Source organism: Pan troglodytes, chromosome 11, assembly GCF_028858775.2.
Source record: "Pan troglodytes isolate AG18354 chromosome 11, NHGRI_mPanTro3-v2.0_pri, whole genome shotgun sequence".
Lineage (NCBI taxonomy): Eukaryota > Metazoa > Chordata > Mammalia > Primates > Hominidae > Pan > Pan troglodytes.
This window is the reverse complement of record NC_072409.2, coordinates 63,512,721-63,530,329: the sequence shown is the minus strand read 5'-3', so window position 1 is coordinate 63,530,329 and position 17,609 is coordinate 63,512,721. Positions and strand designations below refer to the sequence as shown.

General features: G+C 37.1%; 1 protein-coding gene across 2 annotated transcripts in view; it reads left to right on the top strand.

The window, feature by feature from the left end:
- Positions 1-17,609, top strand: part of ALDH1A1 (aldehyde dehydrogenase 1 family member A1) — a 179,256-nt gene that overhangs the window by 38,081 nt on the left and 123,566 nt on the right. The gene's annotated exons all lie outside the window — the stretch shown is intronic.

Here is a 17,609-nt window from a genome sequence, read left to right as displayed (position 1 = left end):
TAAAAATAAGATTAGAAAGTGGAAAGTGCTATAAGAGAATTGGGTGCAGAGTAGTTTGTCATTGTCTGTGGATCAAATCAGATTATTATTTTTTTAAAAGTACTTGGGGACAGGTGCAGTGGCTCACACCTGTAATCCCTGCACTTTAGGAGGCCAAAGCGGGTGGATCACTTGAGGTCAGGAGTTCGAGACCAGCCTGGCCAACATGGCGAAACCTAGTCTCTCCTAAAAATACAAAAATTAGCCGGGCGTGGTGATGTGTGCCTGTAATCCCAGCTACTCATGAGGCCAAGGCAGGAGAGTCACTTGAACCTGGGAGGCAGAGGTTGCAGTGAGCCAAGATCACACCATTGCACTCCAGCCTCGGCGACAGAGCGAAACTCTGTCTCAAAAGAAAAAAAAAAACAAAACAGTACTTTGTGAATTACCAGCCATTTAACGGATATCTAATTGGTTGTTTGCCTACTCCCTCTGTCCTTGGACTTCCCAGGCTGTTTATTAGGGTGACTTTCTCAATTCTTTCTGCTCTATGACCATGGGTGGTTAATCCAAGAATGGGCCACTAGCCCAAGATAAATCCTCCTTAGGAATAGGGAAGGGGACTGTGAAAGATCATCCTTTCTCTGGGCAGCTAGATCTATAAAATCTAAGCTCCAAAGATATGATTTGGTGGTCTTTCACCCATCAGGTGGACCTAAGAAAGCATGTTGGAAAAATAAATGAAGTAGAAAGGAAAGAAATAAAAGATAAAGAGAGGCCTCATGATCTTACATTCACCACTTCTACCTTCAGGAGACCTAGGTACACTCTTGTCTCTAGGTTGAATTATTTCCCACTTAAACTAGCTAGAACTGGTTTCTGCTACTTGTGACCAAGAGGATCCTAACCAAAATAATAATAATAGTAATGCTTTATATCCATGCAGAATATTTTTATTAACTATTGCATTTTATGGTAACTATAGACAGAAGAGGAAAGTCGATGGAGAAAGCAGCCTAGTGACTTAGAAAGGAAAATTTAGTATTTCCTCTCTCTTAAAAGAAAACACAACTAAACTGTTCACACTTCTCAAATTACTTACAGAGACAAATAGCACTGATAGATACACTCATTGGCTAGTGTAAATGTCCAGCTCTCTTTGATTTTTGAGAAGACCAACACTTCGTTTCTTCTAAGCTTTAAAAATAATAAATTTTAATAAACTGAAAGATTATTTTGCAAATAGCAATGAATTTGTCTTCCAGTTCAGATGAAAGTGACAGGGTGGTAAAAACTATTCCAATTTGTTCTCCTAGAAAAAGAACCTAGGATCAAAGGCATATTTATCTTAAAGACCTTACACAGCATAAATAGCTCCCACTATTAATATTCAAGTAAACACATTGTCATTAATGTGTCTTATCTAATTATTTCACCTTTCTTTTTCTTTTTCTTTTTTTTTTTTTTTTTTTTTTGGAGATGGAGTTTTGCTCTTGTCACCCAGGCTGGAGTACAATGGCGCAATCTCGGCTCACTACAACCTCCACTCACTGCAACCTCCATCTCCTAGGTTCAAGCGATTCTCCTGCCTCAGCCTCCCAAGTAGCTGGGATTACAGGCGTACACCACCACTCCTGGCTAATTTATGTATTTTTAGTAGAGATGGAGTTTCACCATGTTGGCCAGGCTGGTCTCGAACTCCTGACCTCAGTTGATCCACCCGTCTTTGCCTTCCAAAGTGCTGGGATTACAGGCGTGAGCCACCACGCCTGGCCTTATTTAATCTTTCTAAGCTTCATGGATAAAATGTGGCTAAGTACAGCAATTTGCTTGGCATTGTTTTTTAAGGGATAATCTTTGGAGTTAAAATTGAGAGATAAATTTTTTTATGGGAAACAAAAAACCCTGAATACGCATTTAAACTTAGAAAAAATAAGCTGAGTACCTAATCAATGTAACATCCACAATTTGAAAAACTACCATTAACTGCAATCTTACCATGTGGCAGATATAGCAGTAAACAAAGTCTGCACTGTCTTTCAAAACTCACATCTCTGGGAGGTAATAAATCATCCTCCTATGGGGAGACTTAGAGAGATAAAGTCATTTTTTCCCATTTATTTCCCACTTTGAGCTTAATAACAAATTACCACTTATTTACATCTAGTGCTTGCCCAGGAGAAAATTCAATTTCTCTTGAGCATACACAAAAAACTGCCAGTTTCTACATTGACAATAATCAGTTGCATTTCCAAAGCTGAGTAGTGAGTAGGTGGGAGGTATGTGTGGCTGGAAAAACACTGGACTCAGAAAGATGACTGTGTTTCCAGCCTCTCTTGTCCTCTATTTAGCCCTGGAATTTCTGTTAAATTACAATCTCTGTTGGCCTCAGTTTCCTCATCTGTAAAATGGTCACGTCAGAGTAGAAGATGTCTAAGGCCAGCTCCAGACTTCAATAATGAAAGCTAAAAGGAAAAGAAGGGCAGAAGCCAAGTGTGATGTACATTGTTAACTGCCCAACAATACTATTTTTCCAGAGTCTCTGGAACAGTTAGCAGTTCATCAACAAATGTAAGTAACTGTGTGATCACCCTGGATTGTATTTTATTTTTTTCCTCAGCCTGGGCTCTTCTCATTTCTTTTACTAAATTCTTTTTGGCGATTTACCAGGCTCAGATGCTTTGCCAACTTTCTCAGCAACATTCTTGGAAAGCACTGAAGCACATTCTGTTCCTGGTGTTTTGAGGATAAACTCAGGCAGAGGACAGGGGATGTGAGGCTCCCCAAGGGTGGGCTGCTGTACCACCAAGGATTCAAAGAGAATTTTAAGCAATTTTTTTAAAAGCCTGGTGAGAAAGACATACATAGGTTGAAGGTTTCTGTAGTGATCTGAAGTCTAGACACACACATTAGACTTCCCTCAGGAGGTGTTAAACAATAGCAGTGTCCACATGGACCAATTACATCAAAATCTCTAGAGATGGATGCATTTTTCAAAAGCTTTTCAATGTGACTATGGGGCATTTCCAGTTGAGGACTTTTTTAGGGGAAAACTACTTGACAGGATAATCATCCAACAGTCTCAGCAAACCCACTCAGTCCAGTTACAGCTTGGAAGGCTCACCTGTGCCCAGAAATCTTGTGGGTCAGTGTGAGGAATCCAGTGCAGGAACCAAAAGACAGAGAAGGATTTTGGCAAAGCTGTGTGTGTCCTAAGAAACACAAACAGTCTCTTCCATAGCAGCAGCAGCAGGCAGGGGCAGAATTTTGCCTGGAGGGAAAGGCCTGGTGAGAACACCCCTTCCTAGAAGACAGGGGAGGAGGGGTGGACCTTTGACCTGTGTGGGAAGGAGTTTGGAGCCTGATCAAGGGCACTGGGAGCAGGAGAGAGGGGTAGAGAGGCTTTTGTGGCCAGGATCGGGTCTGGGAAGCTGGGAGATTCCACTGTGAGTGGAGTCAGAGGGAAGGCATTTGGAGCAAAGGCTTCTGTAGGAGGGAGTAGGATGGAAATTGATCTTTGAAGAAAGCAAGACAGAAGAAGGGAGATGGAAAGATGAAATCATTTTAAAATTGCTGGTAACAAACGAAGGTAGGATAGAAAGATGTATAACAAGGAGCAGGGAAGGAGAAACAGGGAGGAGTGATACAGAGACGTTGCTGTGATGTGAATTTTGAATTCCTTTTCTCCAAACTGGACTTTGGCACCAGGAAAATGTGTGCAGCTCTCTGAGTGGTCAGCAAGTTCAGGGGCAGGAGGATCGATGAAACACAAAATAAAGGGAACATAGGTCCACTTTCTCAGATGAGTTTGGTAGATTCATCAGGAGTCTTCACCAACCAGACAGACCTACATTTCCACAACTAGAACAGTTAACTTCTGAGTGCAATATTGGTAGCTTTGGTTTGAGTAAATATTCCCATCTGCACCAAGGCATTTTTGCCCAATCTGGATAAATGCCAGTTTTTCTACATAATGCAAGGTTTTCTGTGTAACTGGGTAAATGACCTGTGGTTTTGGACCACCTTCTTGTCAGGGTGTCTGCAAATTATTACATAATAGACTTTTTTGTTTGTTTGTTTTTAGCATTGAAGTTTTTGGCTTCCTAAATATTCTGAGTTTCAAGGTCAGATTTAATAAGAGTGCCCAAGAATAATCAATGGTAGTCAGTACTTTCTCACAGAGGGGAGAAAGCCAGCCCGCAAGGGGAGTGCTCAACCTAATATGTTCCCTCCATGGTAACTTTCAGGCCGTGACCTACTGTGTTACTTGGTGTCAGGTTCAAAAAAATATCATGGGTTTCTAAATAGCTAGACTTCAAAAGTCACACAACCAAAAAAATCTGACAAGAGCCGACAAACCACAGGAATTTTCTGACCCACTGGCAGACGTTATGCTAATTGACATTTAATCATGCCATACTTAGCTACTGCTAAAAAAAAAAAAAAGTTTTACTCCTAATGTTTTTTCATGAAGTCTCTCCTCTAATGTAATTAACCGCACATTGGATTAATGTATAAATATTAGGTAGCTCTATCAAATTATTTACACAAATACCCATATTATAGACAACTGAGAATAACTGACTAATAATGTGTTATTTAAAAGGGTTGATAGGAGAGGGTAATGAGAATTGCCTTGCATTCCCATTGGTTAAGAGGAAAATCCATACCACGATAATAATCGTTACAGCTAATATTTATTGTGTGCTTACAAGCATTAGGCATTTTAAAGTCATTTGTATTTCAGTTATTTCTCGTAGCCAACCTTTGAAGGGATTGCTATTTTTTTCTCTGTTTTACATATGATGAATTCTGAGGCCCGGGGAAGTTACAAAATCTGTTCAGGCTAACAGTGTGTAAGTGGCGGAAAAAAAGATTTAAAACCAAATATTTTAATATCTGTGCCCTTTGCCTTCGATTGTGCCACCTTCTAGTGGAGAATTCTTCAGCTGAAACCTGAAGCTTCTACTGTAAACAATAACCATCCTTACTGATGTGACCTCATATAAGAAACTGTCATATAAGATACATCTAGCAGTACCTGCCTCAGAGAGTAGTTAAAAGAATAAAAATTACTTGATCTCTGTAAAGCACTTAATATCTGGCACATGATAATCATTCAAAAATAGTAGTTTTTGTCCACAGAAGAGGAATATTCTACGTTTAGGGATTAAGTGGGCGGTACTTTAAGGAGAAGGTGATATTTGAAGTAAATTTAAAGTATAAAGGGGAGCTTACTAGGTGAAGTTGGAATGAAGCAATGTAGCAGAGAAGAACATTTTAAAAGGAAGAGGGGTTCAAAAGAACTAAATATGGTTAAGAAATAAGGTGAGATACAAGATGGCAGGAGGTGAACATGGAAAAAAATATTCTTAAATCAGAATCTCAGTGATTCCTGAGTCTTCAGTCTTCCTTGTAACCCACAGCTAGTGACTTGGTCTTGTGGATTCAGCCATCTACATGTTTCTCATTGTCCTGGCATTTCTATTCCCAATTGTTGTTACCTAGATCTGGTCCCCATCAAATATTTTCTGGACTATTTTAATAGCTTTGTATATTACATTCAGCAGCCAGTAAGAACAAATGGCTTAAATGAATAGAATTTATCTTTCTTACATGACAAAATGCCTACATGTGGGTGACTGCTTCCATTGGTTCAGTACCTTCATGACACTTGGGGTGATATCTCTGCCATTCTTTAGACCTTTCCCTTTGGCTGCCATATGGCTGCTGCAGTTCTAGCCATCATTATCTGTGTTCCAAACAAAAGAAGGGGGAAAAGTCCATGTCAGCCCCATCTGTATCATTCTATCACTTAAGACACTTGAGCTTTCCACAAAACCACCAGTAGACTTCTGCTTAAGTTTTATCATGTCAGATAGGATGATAAAGTATTTGGCTTGCAATACTGCCACTGCAAAGAAAAGAAAGGGCAATTAGTAAGGAAGGCAGGTAGGCTGGATATTGGGCGTAACTAACATGCCTGCCATGCTTCAGATCTAGTGGGTTTGCTGCTAGTCTCTCCCCAGTCATACTCCACTCTGCTGGTCTAATCAGTTTTCAAATGAACAAATCTGATAACATTGCTTATTCACTTCCTCTAGCAAGCACAGTGCTTTGAATTTCATTCATTATCATCTGTGACTGACTCTTACCTGCCTTTCCAGTGTCATCTTTTGCTATTGGGTCACTTTCATCTTGTACTATCTGCTTTGATTCTCTCTCCTTCCTCTTAGTCAGTACGGGTCTAGAATTTTGTCCACATTTTTAAGTTTTACCAGTCCTTATGCTGTAGTGTTCAATGTTCCCTTTGCCTAGGATGTCCTTACACTCTACATTGTAGACTTGAAAACACCAGTCTTCGAGACACACTTGATTCTATGAAACCTAGCCCTGCTTTCTCCCTTTTTCCTTCCTTGGCTGTTGGAGTGGATACTGTGGTGTCTTGCCGAGATCTTCTCTTCAGGGTCAACATATATATCCAGGCAGCTGATGGGAATTTCTGCTGCTGATGGTTCTTAACTGCATCTCAGGAAATTTTGCTCTTGGTTTTAGAACACTCCCTCCCTCAAGATGTTCCTTCTTTCTGGGTGGCCTACAGTCAGCAATGATGAATGTAGAGACACAAGGCCCTGATGTTTTGATTCAGTCCAAGGAAGCTGTGAAGCCTCATTCCAGCTCCACAGCTCCTTAGAAAATGGATTAAGACTTTGGTTGCACCCACATATACCTTGTGGATTGTGTTCACCTTCTGCCGAAATTGGCTTTCTCTATTTCCTCGAAAGTGTATCTTTTGAGAGTTCTCAATGAAATGTTGACATAAAAATTTCCATTCTGGATATATTTCCAGAAAACCCAATAAAAACAGCTCTCTAGGCATTTGTGCCAAACTAAATATATTCTTTTGGGCAATGCTGCCCATATAATGATATTTGGCATATTTGTAAACTGACTGCCCCCTGCAGTCAGCTCTGCTATGGAAGTCTGGACTCTCACGATACTAGAAGGATTTTATACATCTTGCATTTAAAATAGGAAGAAAGATTTTCTAGAGAAGATGCTGTTAGAAAGACTTGCCACTACCTCTCCCCACAAAATAGAAACTTTAATATTTCTCCTTTTGTCTTATCAAAATGGCAATCATAAAAGCCACAACTCTACAGACACAAATGTCTGTATCTGAATGTATCAAATTTCTGTATACAGAAGACTTGCATTACTTATTAGCATTGCCCCTCCATCCTGATCACATGCACATATGTCCAAGTCCACTCCTCTATCACAACACACATAAATACCTCCCACATATACACACAGCAGTGTTCTTGACAGTGAGTAGGAGATACTCATAAAGTCTCAAATATAGACCACCCGTATTGGCTCCTTTTAGAAAAGCAGCTTTAATCCCTCTTGCTCGATATGCATACAGAAAAAAACCCATTTGCTACAATTCTGATAACTGAAATAGAGTTTGATGCAAGAACTTAAAGGTAATCATACGTGAATGAAGTATGGCAGATATTAGCTGCCTTTGTTTCTTTGCCTCTGCTGCGATCCAACCATTTTTTAATTGTTAAAAATTAGGATGTGGAATGATGAAAGCTAAGCCTCATGATAACTATTTGGGGGCTGAAATATAGGAAAAGAAAACAATAAAATATGAGTTTTATGCTACTGTTTTGGTGTTCAGGCTAGATTCCTCAGAATGATACCTTTTTGGAAGAATGTGCCAAGAATGTTTGTCAACAAAAACCTCCTCTGGAAGTAATCTGGCTGCCTATATCTGGGATCAGGAACTAATGAGTCCATGAATAACTTTTTTGGCCTGCCATTCTGTTGGTGTCTGATATGTCTGAATTGAGGAAGAATGGAATTTACAGTTTGTTGGTGGATTACTATGACTTCTATCAGGAACTTCTGAGAACAGGTAATAATTGTGCCTGTTATACTTGGTGCCTGTGTTAGACAACAATGTCAATAACGAAACGGGACCACAAAGCCTTGAGAGAACATTATTCTGTTCAGAAAAACTCAATAATTATTCAGTAATATCTTATAGAAAAATAAAAATGGACTTCTTCCTTACATGTTACAGGTATTTGTATATACAGGTTGGCAAATCTATACAAGTAGCTAAACAACACGTTTCTACTTTTCTAACTGAGTAGCTTACAGGTTTATACTGTAACATCATGCTTCTACCCTTGGACCCAAATATCCAACATCTTGGAATTTATCTTGAAGAGATCATTAGCCAAGGGAATTAAAATGCATGCACACAAAAGCTAATCGTGGCATTGAGTATGACAGTGAAATTTCAAAACCACCTATGTTTCTTTCAATATAGCATTTTACATAAAGAACACTTTGCATCCATTAAAAGTGATAGCACTATCTCAATATTTATAACAATGAAGATGTCCCTGCCACTTTGCTGAGTAAAAAAGTAGACACCACACCACATGCGTAGGAAGGAATTATCTATATAAAATTATACATGCACCCAAACACATACACATATATCTGTAAAGAGATGATATCTGGAGGCATGTTCTCATGTGTTCATGAAGAGATTTGGGAAGATATTTACCTTCTCTTCATACTTTGCTTGTGTTGATTTTTTTTTTTACAGTGAGCATATATTATTCTGTTAATAAAATGTTGATCTACTTTGATTTTTAAGTCATGCTTCTATAAATCAGAGTTTTTATCAGTATGTCCATTTCTGTCCTTACAACGGTTCACTTATTTTTCCTTATTGTAATATTGCTTGTGTAGTTCTCATAGTTCAGTGCTAAAACTCTTAACATTATTTGAAGATACAAAGTTAGTAGTATGCAAACCTTCCCAGGAAATGATACTGACACACATAGATTCCCAGGAAATGCTACTGACACACAATGGATTCTGACATGACCAGCCTCTATATTAAGAGGAAAGTGTGGTCTCTGTACACTAGCTTTCAAACCAATGGGAAAATACAAATGGGACCAACAAGCCTGTCTTGTCATGCTTGTATGATAGACATGGTGGTATCAAAAGGAAATAGGGGATTACTAATGCCAAAGTATATAGAAGAGGAAAGATAGCATGGTCCTAGCCGATTGTCTTTGGGAAACTCATCTATCTTTTGTGAATCTCTTCATTTTTCTCATTTGCAGTTTGCTGTGATGACTAGAAAAGTATATGTCAAATGTTGACTTATAAGAGGGTCTCAATTAATGAAGTTATGATTGCTATTTTTATTAATATTGTTGCTGCTGCTATATTGGGAAACGTAATATTGAAAATCACATGATAAGTTTTATCAATGTACTCATTTGAAATAGATAATTCATGTAAGGAAAAAAAGTATTCTTATTCTACAACACAGGAAATTCTCATTTTTCTTCTCTTTTTTTTTTTTTTTTTTTTTTTTGAGATGGTGTCTCGCTCTTTTGCCCAGGCTGGACTGCAGTGGCACAACCTCAGCTCATTGCAACCTCCACCTCCTGGGCTCAAGCAATTCTCCTGCTTCAGCCTCCCAAGTAGTTGGGACTACAGGTGTGTACCACCACACCCAGCTAATTTTAATAGAGATGGCATTTTACCATGTTGCCCAGGCTGGTCTCAAACTCCTGACCTCAAGTGATCCATCTGCCTTGGACTCCCAAAGTGCTGGGATTATAGGCGTAAGCAACCACACCCAGCCACTTTTCTTAAAAATATAAAATATTACCAAATTTTTACTTTTTAAGTTATAAGGATTCAGCTCGAGAGTTCTTTTATGTCACTTATCTACGACGAAATATAAATTTTAATTTAACACCCCCTAGTTCATTCCTTGGCGACTCCAATTTTTCCATTGCAGAAATCACACAAATAAGTTTGCCTTCAGATAAACAACACTTGATTTGTGGCATATGCTCTACTGTGCTAAACTTTTTACTCTGTCTCAATTTCTACAAACCACAAACATTTTCTTTCAACCATTTTTTATTTTTTATAATATAATTTTTATAAATATTTTTTATTTTGGTAAATTTCACATTAGTAATGTGAAAAATTACCAATGAACATTGCACACATCGAAAGTGAAGACGAAAACAATAACAACATGGAGTTCACTGAATGTTCATTTACATTTTAAATAATAAACAACATGCATGACGTGATTTTTAAGAAGTGAAGGCAGTACTAATAAATTCCTCTTTAATTTTTCATGTATGTGTGTTCAGGCTTGTCAAGTAAATCATAATCACATGTGTTGGTTTGTGATGCGGTTTATTAGCTTAATATGCTCTGTATCTAATACATAGGACCATAGCAAAGAGAACAATTCTATTCTATTTTACAATAGCATTGGAAAGAAGAAAATGCTTAGGAATAAACATAACTAAGCAGGTGAAGAACTTTCACATCGAGAACTGTAAAACATTGCAAAAAGAAATTAAATAAGAAACAAATAAATGGCAAGACATCTCATGTTCATGGATCAAAATCCCAATGGTGTTTTTGCAGAAATAGAAAAATCCATCCTGAAATTCATGTGAAATCACAAGGGACCCTGAAGAGCTAAAACACTTGAAACAGAAGCACAAAGTTGGAAGTCTCACACTTCCTCTTTTCAAAAAGTACACAAACCTACACTAGTCAAAACAGTGTGGTACTAGCATAAAGAATGTGTAGACCAATGGAATAGAAGACAGAGTCTTGAAATGAACTCTCACATATATTATCAAATGATTTTTGACAAGAATGCCAAGATTATTCGATGGGGAAAAGACAGTCTTTTTAGAAAATGGTGCTGAGAAAACTGGCTATCCACATACAAAAGAATAAATTTGGACCCTTACACCATGTACAAAAATTAAAACTTAAACATAACAGCTAAAACGATAAAACTTTTGTAAGAAAACATAGGTGAAAATTTTCATGACAGTGGGTTTAGCAGTGAATTTTTGGATGTGACACCAACAGCACAGGGAACAAAGAAAAAAAAATAGACCAATTTCTCCTTTGCCAATATTTACAAACTTTTTTTGTATTAAAGGACACTCTCAACAGAGTAAAAAGGCAACCCACATAATGGGAGAAAATATTTGCAAATAATATATCTGATAAGAAATTCACATCCAGAATATAAAAAGAACTCCTAACAACTCAACAATAACAATAAAAACTTGGTTTAAAAACAGATGAAGACCGAATAAGCATTTCTTCAAAGAAGGTATACAAATGGTTAATAGGCCCATGGAAAAAAATGCTCAACAACACTAATCATCAGGGAAACGCAAATCAAAATTGCAACAATGAGATATTCCTTCATACCCATTAAGATTGCTATTAAAAATCAAAGCAAAAGAAAAACAAGACAGGAAATAAATGATGTTGGCAAGGACACGGAGAAACTGGAACTTTTGTTCATTCCTGATGGGATGTAAAACGATGCAGCTGCTGTGGAAAACAGTATGGTGGTTCCTCAAAAACTAAAACATTGAATTACATATAATTGACTAGACTCTCTCTGACCTAACTTTAGTTAGTCTCTCTTCAGCCCTGTTTTTAACTAGCTCTCATCTTTGGGGCCCTGTCTTAGGCCTGCCTAGTCCAACTACAGCAAGAGTCCTGCTAAGTCTCTTTAGAGACAATCCCCCACCCTTGATATCTGATCACCCTTGGGATCTGATCAAGTTCTTCATCCCCCACTTTTGATATCAGATCACCACAGTCTGGCTTCAGCAAGAATTCTGTTAAGTCAGGTGAGAAAGAACCACCTTACCTTCATGTGTCCTCTTAGTAATTTTCTGTCCACTGACTCAGTCACTCTGCTGATTGTCTCTGGACACCCAGCTGTCCTTGCTGTATTCTCTCTCCCCTAAGGCGATAGTCTTGCCACCTATCGCAACAGTCCAAAGTTTTCTTTACCATTTTCATAAGTTTCAGAACGATTTTTTTCTTTAACATGATCCAACAATTTTACTTCTGGGCATGTATCTTAAAGAATTGAAAACAGGATTTGAACAGATAATTTGTACACCCACGTTCAGCCAATCTGAATGCCTACTGAAGGATAAATGGATAAACAAAATATGGTATCCGTAAGCCATGAAACATTATTCGACCTTCAAAAGGAAGAAAATTCTGACACATGCTACAACATAAATGAAACTTCAAAATCCTATGCTAAGTGAAAAAGCCAATCACAGGACCAATATTGTATGATTCTGCTTATATAAGGTCTCTAGAGTAGTCAAATTCATGGAGACAAAAAGTAGAATGATAGTTGCCAGAAGCTGGGTGCAGGGGAAAATGGGAAATTATTGTTTAATGGGTACAGAGCTTCAGTTTGAGAAAATGAAAAAAGTTCTGGAGATGGGTGGTGATGCCTATATAACAATGTGAGTGTACTTCATGCCACTTTAATGCCACTGCCCTGTATACTTAAAAAATATTAAAATGGTACATTTTATGTTAAGTATACATTACCAGAATTTGAAAATGACTGAAACTCTCAACTGAAAAAAATTCTGCACACATTGGGCTTCCTTTCCAGTTTATAACATCATAATACAGTTCCATGTTACATATTATATGTTTCTCATTCAGCTGTTGCTGTGGAATAACTAGAGAAACTGGGCATGTGGTTAAACCTCTTTTCCAAGCATCTCCTCTTGTTGATTGCAAAAACATTTCTTTTTAGCTTAATCCTTTATTCATGTATTACTGCTAAACATTTTAGAGCTGAGTAAACCAAGACTCTTTTTTAATCCTTTATTTTAAAATGGCAGCATTAGAATATTTGAAATTTTCTTAAATGAATATAAAAGTCACTCTTCTTTTATAAAGACAATTTTAAAGAATACTTGACCTGAGGAGTGCTTACTGTTACTACACTAATAAGTCTGGATTTCACTTGAAAATACAATGAATTGGTTTAGAAGGCTGGAAACAAACTGAAGAACACATCTAATTCGTCTGTTCTAAGAAGGACTCACTCATTTCAGGAAAAGATGGTCCATTATGATTTTATTTTTTCTAAGACTCAAATTAGAGCCTATTCTACTTCTTAATAATACTATTCCAGTTTCAAATTGCCCATGTTTAACCATGTGCTCTTAATAAAATTTATGCTTTTTAAGATTCCTACTTAGGAAATAATACAGTCTGTTAACATAAAACATGTTTCCATAAACTAAATTTGCTTATATCTGCTAGGGGAATCGTGCTTTTCTGTAAAGAATAAGTAGGTTCACTGAATTTGTGATTTCCACTAACATATTAATGTTTTGAAGTAAGCAGGGGTAAACTTTTTCTCAGTTAAAGAGAATCATTATCAGTACATGAAAATGTAAAGGAGGGGGGAAAGCTTAAATCCTGAAAATCCTCCAATAGCCTGCTGTCCACCTAGTTAGCTATTTGGTGAAACTAAGAGTGCACATGAAGACTCTCCAAAGACAGTTACTCTTGTGGTTTAAAAATTTTAAAGTGGTGATTAAGAAGTCTATTTTTTTGTTTTGAAGAAATTGTTCCATTAAAAATGAAGGACCTCTTTGAGTTACATTTGGAGGAGAAACTATGAGCCCACAGTAAAAGGCTGCAAAGGGTGAAACTGCCACTGGAGGTTTAACTGTGTTGAAATTTTTATTGAAATTTTTATTGGAATTTTAGATTTTTTATGTTAGTACTCTGCTTTCAAAGAAGAGTATGTTTTTAACGGCCTGCCTCTTGCCGTGTTTCCCCACCCCCACCACCAATAAGCCCTTCAGTGCACCTTTTCACAAAACTTTAGAATTCTCAGCATTGCATACATTATCTCATTTAATCCTTAGTAAGAGCTTTTTATGTTCAGTATAATTATGCCTTTTTTTTTTTTTTTTTTTTTTTGAGATAGAGTCTCACTCTGTCTCCCAGGCTGGAGTGCAGTGGCGCAATCTCGGCTCACTGCAAACTCTGCCTCCCGGGTTCAAGCAATTCTTCTGCCTCAGCCTCCCGAGTAGGCCATTTTTTTAAAGAACAGTTGACTGTGGTCCAATGGTATATTTGCAAGAATATATTCATCAAACGATTTCCCCAAATGGTAACATTTCATTTCACCTTAGCTTTATCATTTTCTTTCTCTAAATTTTTACAGGTAAGTAACAGACATGCCACCCTGTTACCTCTATTTCAGAGTATATTTCCAAAAAATGAATAAATTCTCTTATATAACCATAGTATAATTATTAAAATCAGAAAATTAACATTGATAAAATAATATTGTTTTATTTAATTTGCCTGATAATGTTCTTTATAGCAGAAGCACGTTGCATTTAGTCGTCGTGTTTCTATAAACTCCTTCAATCTAGAATAGTTTTGCAAGTTAGCCTTTGTCTCTCACAACCTTCACACTTCAGAAGAGTACAGACTAATTCTTTGTTAGGCTGCCATTAAATATGGCTTTGTCTGTTGTTTCTTCATGACTAGGTTCAGGTTGTGCATTTTTGTCAGAAAAATCCAATGGAAGTAGATAGCTCTACACAGTTGCACAGCCAATTAAAGTTGGGGCCAGGATTTGAATTTCAGCAGGAATCCCAAGACTACATTCTCAACCTCCACTCATAACATCACAAACAATTACTAATTTCTCCTAAGGTATCTTTAACAAAGTTAATGGTTTCTGTAAATATCACTGAAGGTTTGCTCTAGCCTCTGCCACATGATAGAATGTAAGAGCAGGGAAATCAAACGACATCATAGTATAAACCCATTATAGAATCCACATGTTTATTATCTATTACGTGGGAAATGCAATTCAAAAATTTGGACTGATGGAAAACTTTATCTAAATCTATTTTGTATGTCTTGTGTCACCAATTATATGGTCCCTCACTTGCTTATTTGGCTTCTGTCTTGGTTTCTGTCTTAAAAACTTGTTACATAATATGAAAATATCAGTTTTACTCTATAGTATTTCAATTTACATTTTCTAAAGAACATAATATAAACCGAATCAAATTCCAGAAATTCAACTCCTGAAAGCTTTGTGCATAGGTGGCAATTTCTATATAATACCCTACTTTCCTAATTATTTCAAAATTCAACAGGTTAGCTAAGTAGATTTAAAAAATAGTAGCATGAGCCAACATTAATCATAAGAGCCCTAAAGAGAGACCTGTGTATTTTCAAATTCTATGTGCCTTGGGCTACTTTTTCTAATGTCACCATTACCATGCAAATTGAAACTTAAAGCAATAATCACTTAATACTGTAAATTATTTTTGATGTTTTGGTCATGAGTATCCTTTTCCTTTTTTTCTTTTTTCTTTTTTTTTCTTTACTTGAGACAGGATTTCATTTTGTCACACAAGCTGGAGTGCAGTGGTGCGATCATAGCTCACTGCAGCTTTGAACTCCTGGGCTCATGCAATCTTCCCAACTCAGCCTTCTGAGTAGCTAGGACTACGGGTGTGCACCACTACATCCAGTTTTTTTTTTTTTTTTTTTTTTTTTTTTTTTTTGTAGAGATGGAATCTCACTTTGCTGCCCAGGCTGAGTCTCAAATTCCTGGCTTCAAGTGATACTCCTGCCTCAGCCTCCCCGAAGTGCTGGGGTTACGGCCGCGAGCCACCACATGCAGCCATGCATATCTTTAAATGCAAACATGTTCTACAAATAGAAACATAAATTTACACCGGATATCCTCCATCATAAAATTTCAGTTTGTGTATTCTTAAAATATTATGATTGACTTGACTGGTAAAAGTAAGAAGCTCCTGAAAATAAGCACAGCATCTTGATATAAAGTGGTATTGCATCAAAAAGAATAAATAAGGAAATTATCCAATTCTGACTATAACTTAATAGTATAAGAATCATACTGTATCTCAGATCCTACTGTACACTTTCTGGACCTCATCCTGGAAAATCCATGGTGCCCATTGAGAAGAAGTAAAGACTGATATACAGTGACATGTGTCCGTTTTATTTAGTCCACTGTTTTCAAAGAGGAGGGTTTGACTCATTATAAGGTCATGATAAGTGCCTTTAAAAACCAAAATAAAACAATGGAAAATATCTCAAGGTGTCATATGTAGTAAATGTAAATATTAATGTAAAATTTGGTTTTAGTGTGTGTGTATACACCTAAGTGTGTGTCTGCTCTTGTGTACACTATGGAAAGGGAAAATAATTTTTTTTACTATGACATAATCCAGAGAAATTGAAAGCCACTGGTTTAATAAGTTTTCATTTCAAACTGATTCTTTGCAGCTATTTCCTACAAGAAACAAATGTGATATATTTTATTATTCATTCATTGTCTCTCTTTTCTATCCATATTATGTATTTTTAGGGCCATTTTCACCATCCTCCCACCCCAGGCAATACACACAGATAGAAAAATGCTTCACTAGGAATGGTCTTCCCTATGCCCAACTTTCTCATTAATATTAAAGCAGTTTCAGCCAACATAGTAGTTATTTATTTCAGCTCTTAGAGTTCTTCCTTCCATTGGTAATGGCCCTAAATCTTTTCCTATCTGATGAAATTTCCCTGAACAAAACATCGATGTTTCTAATTTGATCACCATTATATACTGAGTTCCTACCAGGTAGTATAGGCTGTATTTGTTAAATAAATAAATGAATAAAGACGTACTAATAAGAATGATCCTACCTACCAGTATACCAGACTTTCCTAAAATGTCCCTTGCTACTAAATTGTTAAATGTTTAATCTGATTCTCACAGGACTAAAAGCATTCTCCCCTTAGATTGTCTAATTTAAGAGGTAAGGTAGAGAAAAGGCTGTCTTCCTGATTGCAAATACGTTAGGATGGGCTGCACGTTAAATCTGGCTAACAAACATGTTTTGTTTTGGCCCACACATTTTAATTAATATCCTATATTTTGGTATTAGAAATTGTCTCATAAATTTCGGCTTGTTTTGAAAGATCCTAAGGTCTGACAGTAGGTCCGCAGTTGGCTGGAGACAGGGTGGCTGATTTATTTAGAAAAAAAGTGTGTGAATCTTCCCTTTTTGTTTGTCTCCACTACTAAGTTGTGAGTTCTTCATAATCCTCATATCATTTTTATTATGCAGAACTCAAGATATATGTGTGGGATGAATGCATAAATAATGAATGGGCCAGAATTCGGTTTTCAGGACAGTTTTCAAGATGGCTTAAATAGGCATAGGGTTTATTTTTCTGTCTTCTTTCTCGCTGCATCTAGAGTTTGTCCCACAGAAATCTTATCTAAACTCACGACTTTAACTATCATCCCTACCGTAAGGCAAAATCTCCAACTCTGCCCTGTCACCCGGACTCTAATCAGATATCTCTAACTGTCCCTCAACTCAGACTTTCTGAGTCAAAAGTTTAATCTGTTATCTCACCAAAACATGCTTCCCAACTGACTGCCCCTATATATATATATAGGGGCATATATGTACGTATATTGTTTTGAGGCAGAGTCCCACTCTGTGGCCTAGGCTAGAATGTAGTGGTGCGATCTCAGCTCACTGCAACCTCTGCCTCCCAGATTCAAGCAATTCTCCTGTCTCAGCCTCCCGAATAGCTGGGATTACAGGGGCCAGCCACCATGCCCGGCTAATTTTTTTTTTTTTTTTTTTTTTTTTGTATTTTTAGTACAGACAACGTTTCCACATGTT